The 24,265-nt window shown below is 36.5% G+C and overlaps 1 long non-coding RNA gene across 2 annotated transcripts in view; it reads left to right on the top strand.

Moving 5' to 3' along the window:
* Positions 1–24,265, top strand: part of LOC128855228 (uncharacterized) — a 91,466-nt gene that overhangs the window by 29,501 nt on the left and 37,700 nt on the right. For both annotated transcript variants that reach the window (XR_008453700.1, XR_008453701.1), the window contains exon 2: positions 632–849. This is a non-coding gene — a long non-coding RNA (uncharacterized LOC128855228). The remainder of the gene's footprint in view (positions 1–631; positions 850–24,265) is intronic.

The raw sequence follows: 24,265 nt of genomic DNA, 5'->3' as shown, positions 1-24,265 counted from the left end.
TTGGTTCTACAAACCTTGGTCGTACCTTTCGTACAAACGTTTAATGGTGTTCTTAGAAGGCGCACTTTTGACATTATTTAATTTTTTATACGCACGTTGAGTTTTCACAATTGACTTCTTTTGTTGAATGTAAATTTTAACAATTTGGGAGCGCTCGCATGGCGTGTACTGTCCCATGGTAAAAATTTGCTTGGACTGACGCTTCCAACGCGGTATGTCATTAAGCGATCTGACGTCTCTGTCAAAAGATACAGGGTTGGTAGATGGGTCCGTCGAATATTGGCTACCCTGTAGAGGACTGTCCGTGTTAATTGTATAGTTTAGAGATTAGAAACTGATTATTTTGCATGAAAGATCTATCTCTTTCAGTTCTCAAAAACTTCTCTCCTACAACTCAGACTATCTTTTATAATAATAAAAAGTTTCTATAGCCCAAATTAATAGAAATGGGTAATTTCGCGAACCTCTTGCCTATACATATTTTCGTAGCTCAAACATTTTTCGGCTCTACTGTAAAGCGCAATAATGGCACTTAGTAAATATATAAGAATATATTTATTTGTTTGATTTTTCAACTGACAATTTCTTTGAATTATTTCTTATCTCTAACTTGTTTTCTTGTTTTTTACAGTTCCGGTTGCATGAGGTCAAAAAGCTGATACTTTTCTGAGAAAATCGGAATCAAAAATTCCAAATCATAATTAAATGAATATGAAAAATTAATTGATAATTACATAGAAGAGAAGGGAAATACCCTAAACAAAATACAAATAATTTAATTTCTCAGTAAATAAATAAAACAAAAAAAATTAAGAGTAACTCTTCGCTGGAATTGGTGAAATTTTAAAGGTGAGTTATTTTTATGTATACTTTTTATTAAAATGTATTACGCGAGAAAGTGAGGGCTATTGTAATTATTTTAACCGAATATAACTTATTGTAATTTGTTAAAAAAAATATTGAACAAAAGAGGTAAAAAACTTATTTAAGGAATTGCCTAGAAATATTACAATTTGGTATGCAAGGGACTATTTGCTTAACAGTTAATTGTAGAAAATGCTGGCTGGAAAGGAAATCTAATATCCTCGCCAGCCTTTAGTCATAATTTATGGCGATTGCATTATGAACAAAAAGAAAGGGAAATTTTAAATACGCGGGCTCATAAATTCTGGCAGTCTTGTTTTAGGTTGATAATTTGCATCAAATTCCATGTCAATATTAACATTCGTTCGAAGTGGCGAACCTGTTTTATAAAGAATAACGAAATTAAAAATATATGAAATTTTTTATTTTATTTGCGACATCAAGCTTCTGCTGCAGAAACAGCAGTCCTGCCTTCGGTAGTCTGCTTATGTCACACCAATTTTTTACAAATTTTACGTTCCCCGGATGGTCTGCTCCACGTTAACGGAACGACCCGGACTTATAACCGGCTAAGTACTATTACTCTAGCAGCATTCCCCCCTGCATGTATGTGGCATGTTAGTGCTGCTATAATGACAACAACAAATTTTACAAATAATTCAATGATAATAAAGCGTGAGGACGAAGTTCTCCCCGTTAATAAAGTCAAAGACCTCGAGCTCAAAAATCATCGATTAATAATTGGAGACCTCGGTTATACTGTTAACATATCACTTTGAGTTTTGAAAGTGTTGCATTTTAATATAAAAAATTAGGGTTTTGTTGAATGGTGTAACTTTTTTATTTTAAATAAGTAGATTTAAATTGATGCAAACACTCTGGCTCTGAAAGTATTCGATGCGGTGCCAGCTGGTGGTAGCAGAGGAAGAGGAGACCTTTCCCTCTGCGTAGGAAAGATCAGTTGAAGAGAGATTTGGCTTTACTTGGCGTGACCAACTGGCACCGGTTAGCACGAGAAAGAGGAGGTCAAACTGTTCCTCAAGGTAAAAGTCGATGACACAGCAATTCCGTCTGTAAGCAATCCCAAAATTTTGGGCGTAACAGTTTGCTCTCCTTCCCAGCGCACACAACCGCAATTGCCAGTAAAGTCCAAAAACCGCAACAAGGTCCTCAAATCGCTTGCCGGCAGCACTTGGGGCAAAGACAAAGAACTGTTGCTATCAACCTTTAAGACAATTGTTCGCCCGGTTCTAAACTTTGCTACGCCTGTCTGGTCGCCTGGAACTAGTGACACGCTGTCGATAAAGCTGCAGACTTGCCAAAATACTGCCATTTGAACACCGACAGGTTGCATCCTGATGCCCCCTATTCAACACCTTTACAATTAGGCTCAAATGCTCCTTGTAATGGAGCACAATAAACTGCTCAGCAAGCAGTTCCTGCTACGGTGCTACCGTAGGTTTCATCCTTGCAGACACCTGCTTGAGCTAGAGCCGCCTTCTAGGCACGTCAGGAAACACCTTTTAAACGATGCCGACGAGATCCAGGACAAAACTGACAGAAATCTACTGGACCAGACAGTGTTTAGTGTTTATTAGTTAGTAAACGACCTTTGTGAAGGTACCCCGCACGACAGTAACCACCTTTTCACTTGCCCTCTAAAACCTACACCAGCACCCCTCTCCCTCTGGACCCAACCCGTCGAAACAGCATGCTATACTCTACACTGACGGGGCTTCTATTTCTGTCAAAACAACAACAACAAGCACGAGAAAGAAGTGACTGGCGCACTTTATTAAGCCCGCCAATCAAGAAGAAGAAGATTTGCTTTTTTTTATTTTTATTTCAAAGGGAGTTGGATTTAGTTGCATAGCTTAATTTCCGGTAATTTTTTAATTTCAAGAGTTAAATTTTGCTGCACAGTGTAGCTTCTTTATTTTGAAAATAGATGGATTTTGTTTTACGCTGTTTCATTTTTTAGTTTAAAAAGGTGGAATTTTGTTGTGCGTTGTAATGCTATTATTTTGGAAAAAGTAGGTTTTTGTTCTACAGTGAAACTTTTTTATTTTAGAAAAAGTTAGGTTGTTTTCAGCAGTGTTGGTCGTGTTACGATATTATTTTAGAAAAATTCCGATTTTGTTGTAGTACGCAACTTTTTTATTTCGGAATAGTTGGTTTTTGTAGCACAGTGTATTTTTTTATTTTAGAAAAAGTTTAGTTTTGTTCCATAACGTAATTTGAGGATATATTGTATGTAAACATACTTTAATAAGTTAAATTAGTTGTATAGTGTAACCTTATTATTTTAGAAAAAATTCAATTTTGTTGCAGTGTGTAACTTTTTTATTTCAGAAAAGTTGGATTTTGGGTTTACAGTGCAACTTTTTTATTTTGAAAAATTTGATTTTTGTTTCACGGTGTTACTTTAATTAAAGAGTTAAATTTTGTTGTACAGTTTAAGTTTGCTATTTTGAAAAGATTGGTTTTTCTCGTATAGTCTAATTTTTTTATTTTGGAAAAAGTTGTTTTTTGTTGTGCAGTGTAACTTTCTAATTTCAAAATAGTGTATTTTGTTATACGGTGTAACTCCTCCATTGGTTTTTTTTTTTTAAGAAACTTAAATTGTGTTGTGTAGTGTAACATTTTTAATTTAAAAAGTTTTAGGTCTCGCTGTAAATTGTAACTTTTTACAATATATTGTGTTACTTTTTTGATGTAAATAAAAAATGGATTTTGTTGTACAGTGTAACTTTTTTGATATGAATTTTTTTTATTTTTCCATGCGAGTTTACAAATAATAACAAATAAGATTAATTTTGAATGACTTTTTACAAATATATTGTAGTAGCAGAAATTAGAAACTTTTTGAAAGACGTTGTGGTTAAAACTATGAAAATTTATAATTAAAAACTAACTGAATTATTAGCTGCCCAGTTGTGTAGGCGGCCGCCGTAACCGAATGGTTTGGTGCGTGACTACCATTCCGGTTTCATAGAGAACTTAGGTTCGAATCTCGTTGAAACACCAAAATTAACAAAAAGTGCACACCACAAATAGAAGGAGAAGCTCAACACATGGTTGTACGCGCCAATTATATTATATATACATACATATATATGTAGTTTTCGGAATTTTTCAAATCATATTGCCATTAGACCCAAATCGGCTTTTACCACAGTATTAATATTCCTACCAATAAACCTATGACATATTCCGTCGATAGAATTCGTTTTTCCAAAAATTGTGTTTTTGTATGCATGTGTATTGCGCTTGAACCAAAACCATTTTCAGAAAACTTATTTCAATGTCAAAATACTACTGAGTACAAATTTAATACTCTGAATACAAATTTAGTTTAAATTAAAATTGATTCCGCTTACTTATTGGTGGCACAACTACAAAGTGTGGGGCTGCTTCTGATTTTGTACAAACATTTTCTTTGATTTTACACTCTTTCTGAAATTTACTACAATCAAAAGTCTTTCACTTGCACAATTTGCACCTCAGCACGATTACACTAGAATTTCGCGCATATTTCAAGGTGGTTATTGCAAATTTTTTAACTTCAATCAACTGACACAAATGAAACATGGCATCATTATTCATATTTGCCCCTGAAGAAAACTTATGGAAAAGTAAAAATCTAACGCAAAGTTTCTTACAACTGAACACCGGCACATGTTAACTTCAGCTGCTTCGCATACCATATGATTGCCGCCGTAGCCAGTTTAAAGAGTCACCTTCCGAGAAGTGCACACGTGTGTTGGTGTGCTCATTGCGGAGTGTTTTATTTAACCACATTTTTGCTATCATTTTGCAAGCTATGCAGACGCACAGCTTCGTTGCGCAAGGAACTTTCAGATTGTTCAACAGGAAGGCAAGACGGTGATGATACTTCCCCGCTAAGGCAAGCCAAATTTTCCTTGTGCATGGCACTGCAGCTGAATTCACTGCGCTCACACACTCACGCCCTCTGCCTCTGTCCCCGTTTCTTTCCGATAGTTCTTCCAGGTGCATGCATCTACGCAAGCCATATTTCTTCTATCTCAAGCGTTGTAAGATTAATGGCACCTCAGCTTGAAACTAGTAGCGACTGCTGTTGCTACACTTGTGTGACTTGGTATCAACTTTTGCATGTGTATGTGTACATTAACATTTGTTTGCGCCGCGCATATCACCTTCCTTTTTGTTGTAAATGTTCATATATTCGGTTGAGTCATAAATTATGTTACAGTTTCAATCACTGAAATATGGACAACTAAAATATAATCTCTTTTAGAGACATAACATATGAATTGAATTTTTTCTTAAATATATAAAGGGGTTTTTAATATGAGGTGTTATTTTGATATTCGAAGAAAAATGCTATTTTTTAATATAAATGATCGGATATTTATTTCATTACAAAGAGGAAGGTATGCCGTTAATAGTGGAAAATAACATCAGGCAGATGACCACAACAACCACGCTTACCGGACAATATCCTTTTCATTAAATTTTCCATAACCGAATTGAAAAGTGGCTGCCCCATATCCTCGATAGCCTCACGAATGCCATCTTTGAGGTCTTGAATCGACCCTGGGCGGTTGGCGTAGACTTTCTCTATCACGTGGCCCCAAAGAAAAAAGTCACAAGGTGTTAAATCACAAGATTTTGGTGGCCAATTGTGATCACCTCTTCGAGAGATAACAGGGTCCGAAAACTTTTCCCGTAAAAGATCAATGGTTTCGTTGCTTGTGTGACACGTAGCGCCGTGTTGTTGAAAATAAACGTTGTCCAGATCAATACCAACCAATTTCGGTCACAAAAAATCCTTAATCATCTCTCGATAGTCTGTTATTGAAAAACCCTTATATATTTTTTTAAATTTATTTATTTAGGATATATTTAATACATATAAGAAATATTTAAGCCTATTTTTTCAAATTAATATTGTAAAAATTATCTTAAATTGTAAAATGTGGAGAATATAAGACGTTACCCGAATGAACCGGATTTTTATCCCTCTAAGGGCTCCAGCACTCCAGCAGCATTATAGGAAATATTTTATAGCGTAAATCTGTTCGTACAATAACAACAAGAACCAATATTATTATTGTCGTCGTAGCCGAATGGTAGAACCCAGTTTCGAGACACGCTGTGGGCAATAAAAACCGAAATGATAGAAGGTTCCTGTAAGAACAAAGACGGCGATCTGGTGACTGACGTACAAAGCAATCTTAAATTGTGGAGGGAACACTTCTCGAACCTGTTAATCAGTAACAGCTGCGCATATCATAGAGAATGTGAAGATCCCGATACCCCAATCGTTGACGACGGAATTGTCGTTCCGTTACCCGACCATGACGAGGTGAGAATAGCAATATCACGGCTAAAGAACAACAAAGCCGCGGGCGCCGACGGACTGCCGGCCGAGCTATTCAAACATGGCGGCGAGGAGCTGGTAAGGTGCATGCATCAGCTCCTATGCAAAATATGGTCGGATGAAAGCATGCCTGCCGATTGGAATTTAAGTGTGCTCTGCCCAATCCATAAAAAGGGCGATCCTGCAATTTGTGCCAATTACCGCGGGATTAGTCTTCTAAATATCGCCTATAAGGTTCTAGCGAGCGTATTGTGTGAAAGGCTGAAGCCCACCGTCAACCAACTGATTGGACCTTATCAGTGTGGCTTCAGACCTGGAAAGTCTACCATCGACCAAATATTCACAATACGCCAAATCTTGGAAAAGACCCATGATAGGAGAATCGACACATACCATCTTTTCGTCGACTTCAAAGCTGCATTCGACAGTACGGAAAGGAGTTACCTGTATGCCGCGTTGTCTTAATTTGGTATCCCCGCAAAACTAATACGGCTATGTAAGATGACGTTGCTCAACACCAGCAGCGCCGTCAGAATTGGGAAGGACCTCTCCGAGCCGTTTGATACCAAACGAGGTTTCAGACAGGGTGACTCGCTGTTGTGTGACTTCTTTAACCTGATGTTGGAGAGCATCGTACGAGCCGCAGAACTTAATCGCTCAGGCACAATATTTTATAAGAGCGTACAATTGTTGGCGTATGCCGATGTTATCGACAACATCGGCCTTAACAACCGCGCTGTTAGTTCTGCCTTCTCCAAACTGGATAAAGAGGCAAAGCGAATGGGTTTGGTGGTGAACGAGGACAAAACGAAGTACCTCCTGTCTTCAAACAAACAGTCGGCGCACTCGCGTATCGGCACCCATGTCACTGCAGACAGTTATAATTTCGAGGTTGTAAAAGACCTCGTTTATTTAGGAACCAGCATTAACACCGATAACAATGTCCGCCTTGAAATCCAACGTAGAACCTCTCTTGCCAACAAGTGCTACTTTGGACTAAGTAGGCAACTGAGCAGCAAAGTCCTCTCTCGACGAACAAAACTAACACTCTACAAGACTCTCATCATGCCCGTCCTAACGTATGGCGCAGAAGCTTGGACGATGACAACATCCGATGAAGCGACGCTTGGAGTGTTCGAGAGAAAGATTCTGCGTAAGATTTTTGGACCTTTGCACGTTGGCAATGGCGAATATCGCAGACGATGGAACGATGGGCTGTATGAGCTTTACGACGACATAGACATAGCGCAGCGAATAAAGATCCAGCGGCTTCGTTGGCTAGGTCATGTCTTCCGAATGGATACAAACGCTCCGGCTTTGAAAGTATTCGACGCGGTACCAGCTGATGGTAGTAGAGGAAGAGGAAGGCCTCCCCTGCGTTGGAAAGATCAGGTGGAGAAGGACTTGGCTTCACTTGGTGTGTCCAATTGGCGCCGGTTAGCACGAGAAAGAAACGACTAGCGCGCTTTGTTAAACTCGGCCAAAATCGCGTGAGCGGTTATCGCGCCAATTAATAATATCTAAATAAAAAAATAACTAACCTCCGATTGTATTTCGGCCATGAAAACGTTCCTCCTAAAAAAATATCTGCCGTTCCGACGCGGATTAAAACTTTAGGTTCCTCCATACGTGGAGAAACATTCAGACGAACACCACAATGTCAGGAGTCCGTGATTATTAACTGCTTGTTCATAGATAATTTGATGCAGTCCCTAAAGGGTATTGGTCCCATGATCTTAAAGTGCTCTGATTTAGTTAAATTTAATTCAATTGTGATATCATTTAGTTTAAATAAAAAAATAATTGGCGCATCCACTTCTGTTATGTGTTTTCCCGAACTTCTCCTCCTATTTGTGGCATGCGTCTTGATATTGTTCCACAAATGGAGGAACCTACAGTTTTAAGCCGACTCCGAACGGCAGATAATTTTTTATGAGAAACATTTTCATGACAGAAATACACTCAGAGGTTTGAATTGCCTCCCAATCTTTTAGCGAGATGAATACTTCTCCTTGATGGAGTTCTATCTTATCGTCTGCTATCTCAATTCAATTACCAAACTCATAGCGGGGATGACCGGTCACTGGGTGATCGGAACTCATGCGGAAACGCTTGGACTTCCGTAGCACCCCCATTGCAGAAGTTGTGGGAATCCGGTGGAGAATGAAACTGTTAATCACTTACTTTGCAAATGTCCGGATCTCACGGCGAGGCGCTTGAGGTTCCTTAACGTGCCTTTCGGGGATAGCCTGAGGCAGTTTTAAATCCCGTTTCTCTCCTTCACTACCTCAAAAGCACTAGATGACTGTAGGCGGTTTTTCTTCCTTTAAGTTTGTGAGATTTTTTGCGGGTAGTGGTCTACATTATAGTATCAAAATGACACTCATGTGCTACTTGTAGTATACCCGTGGTGCTCTTGCCATCTTGCCTACCTATCTACCTAATCGAACTAAGTATCATTTTTTAAGTCAAAAATTGTTTGTTTGTACGACTTATGATTGCCATGCCAATTTCTACAACAATGTTTTTCATAAATTTCCCTCTGTTTTTAGCACTTTTAAAGCAATACTGTGAGCTAATTCGCAGCAATAGTTCATCTCTCCTAGAACTTTCCTTTTCGTGGTTGCTGAGTCCATTTTTCATTTACTTAATCCAACACTGTTTTAGGTTAGGTTAAGTTAATCAAGTTGCTTGTTTAACACAATACACTGGGTGGTCCTAAGACCCATTGTGATACCTGCATTTGTTTTCCTTCCACTGCAGTTAGCAGTCAGAGACTACCTTCTACTGGTTTCTGCGATTACGCTCAGGTCAATCGTAGTATATAACATGTTTAGAAGAATGCTCTTGCCCTCTGCCTCTCGTTGAAGGTCAAACTTAGAGCCTACACTTGCACACTCATCCGCCTTTTCATTTCTCTCCACTCCAGAGTGGCCGCGAACCCAACAAAGTGTGGTGTTGTGTTGTTGGATGAGCGAGAGCGACCTCCTGCATTCTCTAACACATCTTGAGTTGATACGCGTTGAAGCCAGTACGCTGATCGCAGCTTGACTATCAACAGAAATGGTAGGTTCGCTGAAGGTAAGTCTATCAGTCTTATCGTTTTTGCTGCTTGGTCGAAGCGTAGATCTCAGCTTGGTAGACGCTGCGCTCTCACTGTCTTCATTTGTTCAAGAAAATCTTGCCAACTTTTCCACTATCCTAACCTAAATACTGATTTTTTTTTTAAGCTAATTCAAAATTTAGTTATTTTATTTTAATTTACAATATAATTCATACATTTTGCATGCTGCAAATTTCCAATCACTTACCGCGAAAGATTTACCAATAATGACTTTCCACACTTGCCCACTAAATATTCTTATTTCAGTATTCGCAACTGTATAGTTTTGCACAAAGCGGGAATATATTTTCTAGGACTTGAATGCCTGCAGGCATCGCTACCTGATATACTAGGCGAGCCATAGCAAATTCACAGCTGCCTTTCCCTTTTGCATATTATTCCGCTTTAGTTTTGTAGTTTATTTTAGCTTTTACTTAAATGGTAGCTTAAAAGTTTATGATGGGCATCATTGTGGAGAGAGGCACTTGTAGCTAAAAGAGTGAAAGTGTAATAATTTCATTATTTTATGCTGCCGTGTGCATATTTCTACTTTTATCATTCATATCTGAAAATAAATCTATCTGCTTGCATTTAGGTAGGTATATATGTATGTGGTTGTGTACATGTGCGCCTTTAATAGCGGCACTAATGTAAGCGTACGCTTTTAATTTCCCTATTTTTTACTAGAAATGCAGCTCTTAGCAACTTTTGGTAACAAAAAAAATAATAATTCATTGTAGCTATGGAAACAATAAAGTTACCATTCACATTTTATATGCCTGCATGTTTTACTTTAAACCATTTTTGGTAAATTGTGCCATAGTTAGTGCATTTTTTTTAAGGTTTTACAAAATAAACTTTAATCATTTTAACGACTTAGTTTCACTGCTTGTTAAAAAAAAACTAATTTTTGCAACATTAGGCTTTTTTTGCACTTGAAATACACAAACAAAAATAAAATAACTCTAAAATGTGAAAAATATATAACTATTTTCATTTATATTTAGATTTGCTTTTTTAGAAGATTTCCATTTAATATTTTAAAACGGGCAATTTTATTGGCAATAGTATTCTTAGTGAAAAGTGAGTGAGCTTCAGTTAAGAAAATAATTTATTTATCAAAGTTTGCTTTACTTTGTTTTAAGTAATTACTTTTAGTGGTAAAAATAAATATGGTTTTTATATTTTCGTATGCGTATTTTGAAGTAATATTTTTTGTTTGTTTCTCCAATCGCTTATGGTTTCATTTTTCCCTCTCTTATGTACACAAACACCACGTTGCTAAATTCTACAGACATTTCAATTTCATTTAAAAATTCTTTTTCTACAAAATTTATTTTATCTCCTTGGAAGATACGCCAAATCTCAGCATAAACTTCTCAATTTACAGACTCATAAAATTTTGCATAAATGCAGCAAAAAAGTTAGATAGAGAGAATAACATACAAAGGCACTTTTAGCATGCAAAAGGCAGCGGTCATCAATATTCTATACTTCTACGCAACCTAACACACCTACTGTATCTATCCAACTTATTAGACACGATGTGCAAATATTACTAATTACCAGTGGTCGACTGTTCTCGTTTCCCTCTGTATGTATTCAGTTTGTGATTTCCATCATGGCTTCAAAGCAACTTTCGTCGCTAAAGTTGATTTGTAAAAAAGAAACGACTTCAATACATCGTTTTTTGATATAAAGGTCTATAATAGTAGTTTTCAATAATTTTACTTGCCTTCCAATAGGTTGAGAAGTCGTAGTGTGTATGAAGTTAAGCTCACCATAAACGCTTTGGTCTTAACAAATCAGTGCATTTCGCCTTTCGTGCTGGATTTTAAAAATTGTTTCTTTTTTTTCTTTTGTCGGACGTTCGCGATTACATACATACGTATACTAGTGGCCACGCAAACCTTACCAACTCAGTTTTTTTCTAATTACTGCGGTTCAACTTCTCAGGTCTTTCTGAAAATGAAAGCCGTGTCAAAAGAGAAAGTAATACCTCATAAATTAATACTTTATTATTTGTTAACTGTGGAGATAATTTTTCTGTTATAAGCAACCGAAAGAATTTCCTGATCACGCAATATGCGATATTCTGAGGTAAGCAACAATTTTCTGAGCCCATCAGAATCAAAAGAAAGCGACAGATGAAACTGTTATTAACCATAAACTTTAGGATACATCGGCGATTAAATATTAAATTAGAACTTTTCGAATTAAACCGATGGCATTGGTGCAAAGTCGTCCCGAAAGATGGCTTCACAAGTATGCCCATATTGTTCTTGTACGACGGCACGATAAAATTGGTTACAGATTCTTTAAAATGTTTCGCTGGAAATCGATAGGCATAAACGATCGTTGCAGTGCAAATTAAATCCATTTTACTGGTACAAATGAAATCTACTTTCACCAAGGGCCAGTTACGAATGTCTTTTTTTTTTTTTTGTTTTGTGTATTCATATTTTTTGCTATTCTCTCAAATTCATTATTGCCCCTTGTTTTTTGTCTTTCAATTCTTTTATTGGTTATAGGTCTGCCCATAATTTTCTGCTGACCAACCGTTCAATTTTTCTTCTTTCAGCATATTGCACCTCGCAAAAGCACCTTGATCAAAATGTTCCCGGAACAACCGTCAGGGGACGATCTAAGTCATATATTTTAGTAGTTGTCTCGTACTCTGCCCTTTCCATAATATAAAGTTATTCTATATTTTATCCATCCTTTTTTTTTTTTACATTTGTAGCACCTCATTTCGGAAGCAAATGTTTTACATCCATATAAAAGAGGGTCGGCCACACATAATATTTAAGAAATCTATTTTCTAGCTAAATAATTTTGTCTTGATTTTTCAGTGCATTTTTTATGCTATTAAATCCTGCTATTTCTATTCTGTCGTTGATTTCGTTTTCATTTTCCCAATTGTTATTCAGCCAGCTGCTAAGATATTTGAAGTTTTGTAGTCTCTCGCCTTCTTCTTCATCTTGTTCTTGTTCTTCTTGATAGGTTCGATAATCGCTTAAGGGATTTTGACTGAGTTTAACAAATCACGCCAGTCTTTCCAAAGCAAAGAAGGCACTCCTCTTCCTTTCAGAACTCCGGCTCTCCGCCTCTCCGCCTTGAACGTCATGTTCTAGCCAGTGGTGCCGCTTGGTGTGTATTCACCGCGCCATATTTATCCTCATTTGTGGAACAACATCAAGATGCATACCACTAATAGGAAGAGGAGCTCTACCAAACACCCGAAATGGGTGTAAGCATCGCTATAAGCCTCATTCCATCGCCTGCGATACTCGCCATTGCCAACGTGCAAAAGTCCAAAAAATCTTGCTCAGAATCTTTCTCTCGAATACTCCAAGAGACGACTCATCGGATGTTGTTAACGTCCAAACTTCTATCCTATGCAATAGGATGGGTATGATGACAAACTTATAAAGTGTTTGTTTTGTTCATCGAGAGATGACTTCACTAGTCAATTGCCTACTTACTCCAAAGTACAGGAAAAGCCCCAGCCTTCAAACCTATTGAAAGCTGAACTGATACAATATTTTTTTATCCTGCTTACTCCTTTGAGGAGAATAGAGCCTCTACAAGACTTCTCCAACGTACGCGATTAGATGCTATTGTCTTAGCATTGTCGCATCTTATATTTACGGAGGATAAGTAATGGAGGATGGTACAAATTTACATAAACATAAGAACACGTCTTGATTTCCGTGCTTGCTTCTTGCTTTTTTTTTGGAAAAGCAAAGTTCCCACGTCAGTCAATTCTACGTTACCGGAATGACCTGGATTTATATCTGGCCAAAGACTGTCACTTCGGCGGCATTCGCCGTACACGTATGGAGAATGTTTATGCTGCTACAACAACAACAACAACAATCATATCTTGATAGGCGTCTCGACCTCTTTGGATAGGCATTTGTGTGTGAAATAGAACCTCTCTTGTTCCTAGGCCTTTTCTAAACCTAAAAACCTAAACTAAGAGAGATGCAGTTCTTCATATAATGTGAATTTTATAATAAACTCTTCTTCTATCCTTCTCCTTGATTCGGACGATAACTGCTTACGCGATTTTGTCCGAGTGTAACAAAGAGCGCCTGTCGTTTCTTTCTCGTGCTAATTGGCGCCAGTTGGACACACCAAGTGAAGCCAAGTCCTTCTCCACCTGTTCTTTCCAACGCAGAGGAGGCCTTCTCCTTCCTCTGCTACCACCAGCTGGAATCGCGTCGAATTCTTTCATAGCCGGAGCATTTGCATCCATTCGGACGACATGGCTCAGCCGCTAGACCTTTATTCGCTGCGTTATGTCTATATAATAAGTTCTACCATTCTTAATTCGTTAGCCAGATACTGTAATTGTACAGAGATTTGCATGAAAATGTTGCATATCTCTCAAAAAACTTCGTCATCAGAGCTTCAGGCTGCATAAAATGATTGTACGTATATATATATGTATATACTATAAATATATATATAGATATATATAGAAAAGTTCCACTAACGTGTGCCATGCATTCGTTTTTATTTCTTTTTTTTCCTATTTTACATATTTTTAATACCAAGCTCACCCATTCTCATGTTTTTGCTTTCTTTCTTTGCCCCTTCATTTGTTTTTCTCTACTTTTTTCGTTTTATTTGTGTCATCTTCGTATCAGGCTGTGATATTATTTGTAGTGCAGCTTTTTTGACGCGCTATTGCGCCTCTATTTCGTATGAATAACCTGCATGAATACTTATTATTTCGAGCTATTTGTTGATGCTTTTATTATTCTATAGCAATAGGTTTACCGTGCTTACTTTTTTTTGCTCTTTCGTGCTCTGCTTTCCAGATTTTTACCTAGTTTAGGTTTTGTTTGGATCTCCTTGGTTTCTCCTTCTATCTGCCCTGCTGATGGTTTTGTCTTTGTCGAAAAAACCTAGCCTTCATCAGCTCTCGCAACAACTGTGGGCGCTGCCGCACCGCTGCCGAACCGCTGCCCCTCATCACTCATTCCCCAGTCGCGGCGCTCCATTCGTCTCATTTGCACGTAAACTATTGTTACTTGCTCTTTTTTGAGCTGCTGTTTTTTTTTATCCGCTTACTTTCTTTATTTTCGCTTGCATGCAATACACCGAGCAGCCGACCGACCGACCGACCGACCGACCGACCTGCTTCTATATTTATTTGTTTTCACTACTAACACGCTTCTATTATTATTTATTTATTGGAGCATTCCATACACGTAACACTCAGGTATGGTGTGGTGTGTGTGTAGGTATGTGTGAATATTTTTTAGCGACTATTCATTCAACCTTTGTTCGAGAGAAAATAGAGCTACTCAAACCACTTTGCCATTAGCCTGATTCTATTTGGGTATTCGATTTACTTACAAACATGCATTCCGCCCGAACATATTTACAATGGGATTGAGACATCTATGTATATATTTATAAGCTCTTACATACATACATACATACGTGCATACATAAATACTTACACTTTAGTTGTGTGGTTACAATGGCTTGCACGCTTAGAAAAGGCTGCCCTCCCCTAGCCGCCGTTAGTAGTGCAACTACTGCTGCTGCTTATTCTCTTCGCTCTTTCACTTTTTCACCTTTACCCCTCTAATTCTCTTCATTCTCACCGTGAAATACCTGCACTATACATTTGGTCACACCCATACACACATACACATATGTACATATGCACACAATGTCTATATTTACCTTTTTTGTTATTTACGTACTTTTATGGCTATGTTTAGGTTGCAAGATGAGCATTCTTACAAGCTTGTAAGCAGCAAGAAATTGCAAAGGATGTTTGCACACATTTACAAATACATCATACTTGCATAGATACTCACACACTTATATTGTGATAGAATCCCTAAACATGCCGGAAGTTATTCTATGCAGCTTTTGTGTTGTGTTACTCTTAGGTAATGTATTTTCAGGTTTATCCTTTGCATATGTATGCGTATGTGTGTGTGTATATTTATGTTGGCATTGCTTTAAGGTTAATTTTTGTTCCAATTGCTGCTTCCTTTAATATTCCTTAAGTTGATTTGTTTGCTTGCGTGTGTGTGTGGCGTCTGTGTTTGTTGTTTAATATAAAATATCCAGCAGGCATTTGAAGAATGTGTGAAATCTCACATAAAAGCATGCGACACAAGTGCTCTTGAACCTACTATTGTATATTATTAAGGAAATATAAAATTTCACACAATATTGCTTGACTTACTTCATTTTCTATTCATGGAATTAGGTAAACTGAATTTTGAGAGGTTTATGATTGAAAATGACTCCCTTTTCTTGCATACATTTTTCAATTACAGTTCTGTTCATTGAATTACGAGCGATAAGAAAAAATTAAGTCACACGAAAAGTTTTGAGCATTTTTTCAATTTATTTCGTAGCTGCAATTAGAAACCCCGGCCGCCGTAGACCAATTAGGTGATGCGTGACTAGCATTCGGAGCTTCGAATCTCCGTGCATGAAAAATAAAGGTTTTTCTAATGGTCGTTCGAAGTCGGCTTTAAACTGTAGGTCTCTCCATTTGGAGAACAACTTTAGGGCGCACACCTAACAGAAGTGGAGGCACCAATTATTTATTTACTAACTAACAACACCAAAATTAAAAAAAGTTTTAGCGGTCGCCCCTCGCAAGGCAATGGCGAACCTCCGAGTGCATCTATGCCATGAAAAAGCTCCTCATAAAAAATATCTGCCGTTCGGAATCCCTCCATTTGTGGAACAACAATAGGACGCACGCCACAAATAGGAGGAGGAGCTCGACCAAACACGTAATAGAAGTGAACGCACCAATTATTTATTGATCAATTAACAACCCCGGACACGAAGCACCAAAAATGTTTTTTTTTTGGAACGTTTTTTTCTAATAGCATTTGACCATCGGTAGGCAATAAGCCTCCGAGCTTATTCCTGCCATGAAAAGCCATTTGTCGCTCGTAGTAGACTTAAAACTGTAAGTCCTAATAAACCAAATATCCAATAAAGGGTGTGAGCGCCATTTATATATAAAACTAACAAAGATAGAAGAAGAAGAATAAAGAAGATTCACCTCTAACATCCACCTTTCTTCAATAATTTGTGCCCCATTTTGAAGAGAATTTCATAACTCTGTGATGGAAGAAGTTCTTGTTATAATCGGTGAAAAAACAGGATCCATTTTTACAAGCTTCTCTTGGTGAAGAAAAATTTTCTAATGACCGATGCCAGTTCTGGATTATACAGCGAATGCGGCGCAACCTTCTATCCTAGCTGTAGAAGCTTCTAGCGCTTCGTTAAAAGTGTGCGGGGCCTGTGTGATGACACACAACGAACTTTCTATTAGCTGACTCTGGTGGCTTCTGATTGATTTCCTACTTCAATATTGCCAGCTATTGACAGTAGCGGTCTGAGATTAGTGTTTGGGTGAATCGGAGTAGCTCATGGTGGACGATTCAATTCGAATCCCACCAAGCACAGGACCTTAAAAAAACTAATTCGAGCATTGGTATTGTTGTTGTAGCAGTTTATCAAGCTCTGCCCTGCCGGCACGGTGAAGCCGTCCTCAGTCTCATCTAACGATAGGCTCAGGAGACAAACGGATTCGGTGGGACCGACATGATGAGCGCTTAGGCCGGCACACCGCATTTTACCAGCGATCTTTTTCGGCTGTGCTTCTCGTAGCAGATCAAATTTTCAACTTCGTTAAGTTTCAGCAAAAAATCGAAAAAAGGATTAATATCTGTATATAGTGAATTTAAGGTGTCAAATTTGTTTGCTTGTTTGTATTACAAAAAAGCTACATGTACCTTCTGCTCAAATATGAACGAGACTGATTTAATAAAACACAAACGGTAAATTATTGTTCAATTTTTATTTTATCTCCTTCAAAGTAATCACCATTGGAGGCGATACACATATGCCAACGTTTTTTCCAATCATCATAGCATTTCTGGAAGGCCGATTTCGGTATGGATTGCAGTGCCTTCTTCGAATTCTCTTTTATGACTTCAATTGTCTCAAAATGTTTTCCACGGAGCGGCAACTTGAGCTTGGGAAACAGGAAAAAGTTACATGGAGCCATATCAGGCGTATACGGTGCTTGCGGAACGATATTAACATTATTTTTGTTCAAATAATCGCGAACAAGACGTGATGTGTGAGCTGGTGCATTATCGTGATGCAAGAACCATGACTTGTTGCCCCACAATTCCTTCCTTTTAAGACGAATGTTCTCGCGCCAACGCTTTAAAACGTCTAAATAATATTCAGTGTTAACCGATTTTGCGATTTGTGCGATTTTCAAGCACAATTTCCTTTACTTTTCCGATGTTTTCGTCGTTTACTGATGTTGCTGGATGACGTTCATGACGCAAGTATTCAACCGATGTACGGCCCTCTTTGAATGATCTGTACCACTGGAAAACACGTGCACGCGATAGAGCAGAGTCCCCATAGGTTGTCTGCAACATTTTTAAGGCGTCTGAAGCCGAAATTTTGTTGGAATAACAAAATTTCAAACAAATTATTTGTTCAACTTGAATTTCCATCGTTAAATTCGAAGAACACACTCGAGCTTGACTTGTTTACAGTAGCACAGAAAACAAACTATGTGACATATCACGCTGAAATTTGCCATGTAAGCTTAAAAGAGTCCTACCATCTAACAAAAAATGTATTTTATTTTTTTTCATCCGCGGACCGTTTTATTGATAAAGTCTCGTTCTCGACGTACAAGATCCAAAGAACGAATCACCTGTTAGGATGTTTTCGACCAAGCATTTGACGCATCACTGCAACCCTTACAGTTCATTGGAAGGTAGGGAATCATGTAACCAACCTCAACTTCCTCTTCAATCCCATCTGCAGAAACTGTCAAGCGGAAGGGATGAAGGAAAGTCTTTTCCACTACTTATGTGAATGTCCAGGGCTATCTAGGAGATCTCAGACATCGAAATAAAGAATTTGCTGCTATACTTGGATCTCACTAAATGGATCTGACTGAAAAAAAATAAACCAGACACGATTACACGAGAGCAGTGGTAGTAAAACGGTGCTGGTCGGTAATTAGGATTATTTCAGTAGAAATGCTGAACCACTTCAACAACAACAACAAAGCATATTTATGATAATTCTGTTATTAAAATTAACTAAAATCAAAATATGTGCCCCTAGAATTATCACACACCTATGAAATCTTACGATATGTAAAAACATAGCTGCTCTATCTCAGTGAATGTATGTATGTATATGCATGCATGCACACACCGCGAGTTAATTTATTTTACTTAAAACATCCATACTCGAACGATATCTCATATAAGATTACACTTCAATCCAGCTTCACACGCGTAAAATCTCATTTTGTAAAACAACGAAAAAAAAGAAAACACAACGAAAAACAAAACTCATCCACTCCCAGAAAGATTTTCACCACAAATTACTTCATTCGTGGCTAGTAACAAAACCCAAAAAAAGCAGACTAAATACGCCGCCCATGGGACCAATTAGCTATGTGGTTCACAAAGAAAGTCTACAAAAAGTCTACCTTTAATGGTAACCGCAAGACAAAAACAAAAAGAAAAAACAACTGAAGACGCTCCGGCCGGCGCCCGTTGTTTTGATTAGTCTCTCTCGCCCTACTGGCCAGCCGTCTATTTGCCGCAAAGCACATTCCATTTAAAGCGCTCGCAAATGAAGCGAAACATCTTTAAGTGGGCGCAGCAAAGGCGAAAACAACAATAACAACTACAACGGCAGTACTTATACTTGTACACAGCTTCAAAGGTAGCTATGGCTTTAGGCCTAATGACCATCTTTTTTCTTAATTTTTTTGATTTTTTTCTTCCGCTTTTGGGGGAGCGACGCCCAGCCACAGCAGTTGCACTCAACCCAAAAAGCTAAACATATTTACAATTTTCTTCGCTGCTTCTGTTGTTACTATTTACCTTTATGCTTAATATGCTTTAATTTTTTACATGACGCTACCTACACGTTTCCTCCTGCAAAGTGTGGAAAATGTGAAAATATTCCCATCGTTTATGCTGGGAAATTTAGTTGCCTGTAATGAGTGGGCGTTTTTATTTGTATTTTTTTGTTAATTTTTTTGTTAATTTTTTTGTTTTTTCTTCTACTGAAGTAATAGCTTTCCATTCCACTTGCCGTCGGTAATGGCATACACCTACACACATACTTACGCGTACATTGTATTTAAGTACATGCGAGTGCTTTTGTGCCAAGGCAAGGCAGCACCTAAGCACCTGAGCGCCTAAGCTTATTTGTAATGCTTGTAAAGAATTTTCTTTCAAACTGCTCGCTCCAGCGCATAATTTGCCTGAAATGTAACAAAGTGAAAATAAATTCCACTGTGTGTTGTTTAAAATATCGGTGAATAAGGTGCATATTAATTTTTTATTAACTCCAAACAGGCGGTTAAGCTTGAAGGGCAGCGTCTTGTGGTTTAGCATGACCAGCGGCATATTGTAATTAAAAATAAAATGTAATTATAAGGATGTACATTTGCAGACATGAGTGCGTGTGTGTTGGTACGTGTACATTAGGATGGTTTAAAAACATTTTTTTTCTTGATGTTACTCTCTATATTTTGTTCTATGGTCAATGATTTGTGACATCAATTTTTTAGTTTTCAAGTTTTTGTTTTATAGCTGTTAGTGCATATTTTTTAAGCAACTTATTTGTAGCATTTATTTAGATATAAACTGTATATATTAGTAATAATGGAAATAACGGAAAATCGATAGGGATTAAAGAAAATATGCCCAGTTGTTGGAGCACAGCACCTATAATACCGGTACTTAAAAAGTTTGTCGCCACAAAGGACCGGATTTACTTCTCGACACAGCTTGCAAATTACTTGCAAATATTAAAAAGGAAATACTTTCTAATAACGTGCAAACATGTTCAACAAGAGACTTATTAATTACGGCGAAAAAGTTCTACCAGAACATTATCTGAAACCATTCCGACTAGGAAAATCGACAGACCAAATATTCTCTTTGAAGCAGTCAATGGAAAATTGATATACTTATGAATGATGTTCTTTGACTTTAAATAAGCATTTGACAGCATAAGTAAAATGACTATCCTCGTAATATTAGAACGATGAGAGAATACACAAAAATTAACGCGCATGGCAGTGAAGGAATCAAAAGAATTGATATAAATCAATTTATCTGAATGTTCACAATATAGTCCGGGGTAAAACAAGGTGATAACTTTCTTCAACTATCCTCAATCTTTTACTATGCTACTCAATATATAAAGTAACTGATGCAAAAAGAACAGGGCATATACTAAACAGAACAACACAAATACTTATACACGCATACGCTGACGACATTGCGATAATCAGCAAAAACATAAGTGCTCTATAAAATATTTTTATGAAACATATGCATTTGAGGCAGTGAAAACTTTTACCCATATATGGGATCTAAACTAAGTTAAGACAACTCAATGAGCAGCACAATCGACGAAAGAATACAAGCAGCCAATGGAGCATGCTTCTCTCTAACAAAACTCTGTTTGGTAGACCGTGCAAAATTACGATGTATAAATCTGTAGTACGACCAGTTTTGTGCTGCGGATGAAAGTCGTGGACATTAAGTGAAAAGGACAAAGCGAAACTGCAAATATTGAATGTTGTGCGCTTCATCAAACCCCTAAGCCTTTCATAAGCTTTCAAGTCATGTCATGAGAATGGACTTAACGAAGGCTGAACGAAAAATTATTGACGCTAAAACATTTACAACGAAAGCAAAAAGTACAATAGACCAAGATCAATATGGCTTGACGAACTGGAGGTTAATATGAGGAAACTCAAAGTAAACAACTGGAAGGAATTATCCAAAGATGCGCTCAAATTATGGCATTTCGTTCGACAGGCCAAAGCTCGCACAGAGCTGTAGCGCAAAACGATAATGTTGATAGGATAATAATACTGTTTTTCTTCATTGTTTATTTAATATTTTTACGTGCCGTGAACGCTTTGAAAATTACCATTAAATTTCCATGGAACGAATGCACTACTACAATTTTTTTTATAAAATGTTTCGAAATTGTTGTTGTTTTATCAACTCTATTAATTCATTCCCTTTAAAAATACCCAAAAAAATGGTGCCGTTTGGTTGGCTAAAGAAACTAAAATTTTAACTATTTTTTTATGGTCACCCTGAAAGCACACCAAAATATCAAAAATGTTACGAAAAAAAAAAAATTATATCGTTTTTCTATTTTTCATAAAATTTTTTGAGCATTTGGGATGAGAATTAAATAATATTGATCTGTAAGCATTAAAAAATTAAATTAAAAAAATTAAAATTTTCTTGGAAAAGTGCATTTTTTTGCTAATTTATTAGTAATTTTCAAAGGGTCAAATTATTAATCCTTAACTGCGCAGCAGACTTTCATAACGTATCTGGCCCATGGGAACCAGCAGATATACTAAATAAATAAAAGACATTTTCGTAAAAAATAGAGGTATTTTGATTGCATAAAATATTTTAGTTTAATATTCTTAAATATACTCACTTCTCTTTATTACCAGTTCATTTGCTGATTTTACGAGTACAAAGACATTTTGAACACAAAAAATATATTCCTAAATATAATATATCTCAATATTTAAATCTGTATGATATTTATAAGTACATACATGGTGCAAAGATTTGCAGAGGTGTGACCAAGAAACGACCGTTGATGGGCTCTCAGAGAATTTGAAGGGATCAGCTGATTGGCTAACGTCACACGGGTCGTGACAAGAGTTTATTTACGAAAAAACTGCGATTGTGTTGGCAATATATGGAAACAAATGACAAAAGTCCCTCCTACGATGGTTCGTTCGACTGATTGGACGAGTGTGCTAACTGCTAATCCCTAACCGAATCCCTTCACCTAACAATTTACTTTTTCACCATAGTTAAAGAGCAAATCTGATAATCTACCATCCCTGATTTACTTATTGGGTTGGTGAGTTATTATTTTTCTACATTAGTTATAAATATAAATACATTTATGTTAAAAATATTTGAATTTCACGTTTAGATGCAAATACCCAAATTCGATAAAGTGGTTTTTTGTAAAAATAAATAATTTACATTTTACACGTAAATAAACTTAAGAGTATGTCCCCGAGACACTTGTATGTTGCTAAGGGTTAGATAAGAAAAATATTTATAAGTGAATAATTTTTTTAATCGTATAAAAAATGTCATTTATATAAGAATTTTATTTGATGTTAGCCCCAAGAAACACAATTTTTTCATTTATTTTATTTTTTTTTTAATTTTTGTCTTATTTTTTTTGCTTTTTTATTTATATTATTATTATTTTTTTGTTTTAGCTTGCTTATGTTATATTTTTATTATTTTTTTTTTTGTATTATTTATTTTTTATTAAATTTTTTTTGTTTAACCATACTAGTGTACGTGATAATTTAAGCGCTTCTACGCAAGTAAGCTTAGAAGTCTGTCCGCGAGACTGTTGAGGATTTCTAAAGGTTAAAAATCAATGTAGATGAATAATTTTTTTGGTCATATAAAAAATTTATTAATTTATATACGCATTTTATTTTATGCTAGCCACAAAAAAAAACAATTTTTTTTATTTAGATTTTTTTTCTCTTAATTTTTTTTTATAATATTTTATTTCTTAGTCATTTTTGTTTTTAATTTATATTTTATTGTTTTTTTTAACCATCCTGGTGTACGTGTAAATTTTTATTTTTTTTATTTTTTGTTTATTATCTTTTTTATATATTATTTTTTATTTTTGTTTTTTTTTAATTTTTTTTATATTTTCTTAATGTTTTTGTTTTTTTTCATATATTTTTTCGAACATCCTAGCGTACGTGATAAATTTGTGTATGTTTAAATTTTTTTTTAATTTTTTATTTTTTTATATTTTATTTTCTACTTTTGTTTTTATGCATTTTTTTATATTTTCTTTATGTTTTTGTTTTTTTTTCATATATTTTTTCGACCATCCTAGTGTACGTGATAAATTTATTTTTGTTTTTTTTTTTTTTTTTTGTTTTTTTTTTATATTTTTTTTTTATTTAATTTTTTTTTTTTTTTGAATTTTTTCATATTTTTTTATGTTTTCGTTTTTTATATATTTGTTCGGTCATCCTAGTGTACGTGGTAGTAATTTACGCGCTTCTACTTTACCACACCACGTGCAAGAGCCTTCTTTCCGCCAACATGGCATTCATGCTGGCGTAGCGCCCACGTTTCCTCCAACCACTTCTAACAACCATAATTACATAAAAAAAACTATTTCATATCGAAATGTGCTTAATAATAAATATGTGCTGGCTATTACTTTATATCATCATTTCGAATAAGAGCCAAATCGAAAGAAACTATGTAAAAAGGCAAAACAAAGAGAGGAGCGACGCATGAAAGCGAGAAGACAGCAACCGAGCCAACGGCAAGGACAAAAAGCAATTATTATGCTTAGATTGGCGTAGCCACAGTAACCAGCGCCAACGCAACTGATAAGCATCCCAAGCACCCTAACAACTCTTGGCGGTAGAAAATGAATGAAAAATAATAATCTCATTTTTTCTCTTTGCTTGCACATTTCTTCGTACACATGCATGCACATACATACATACATACTTGTATATACCTACATATTAAATGTTACGCTTGCTGCACGCTGCGCATGCGTGGGCCCACAGCTGAGTCGCTTGCGACCCTAATGCGTTGGCCGGTTCTTTCCGGTGCTGATTCTCAAGTGTTTTTGCATTTGCGTGCCACTGCAATGTTCTAAACGCAGTGTCCGACAAGTGTTTTTTCCTTTTGTTGTTAGAAGGTAGGCGCGCTCAAGTGCTTCTTGCCTACTGATGCACCAATTGTTTTCTAGAATAGACAATTTTATTGTGCTCTTGAATGGGTAAGCGATAGCATCAGTTCATATTTCCT

Source organism: Anastrepha ludens, chromosome 2 (assembly GCF_028408465.1).
Source record: "Anastrepha ludens isolate Willacy chromosome 2, idAnaLude1.1, whole genome shotgun sequence".
In the NCBI taxonomy this organism is placed as follows: Eukaryota; Metazoa; Arthropoda; class Insecta; order Diptera; family Tephritidae; genus Anastrepha; species Anastrepha ludens.
This window is presented reverse-complemented; position numbering and strand designations above follow the sequence as displayed.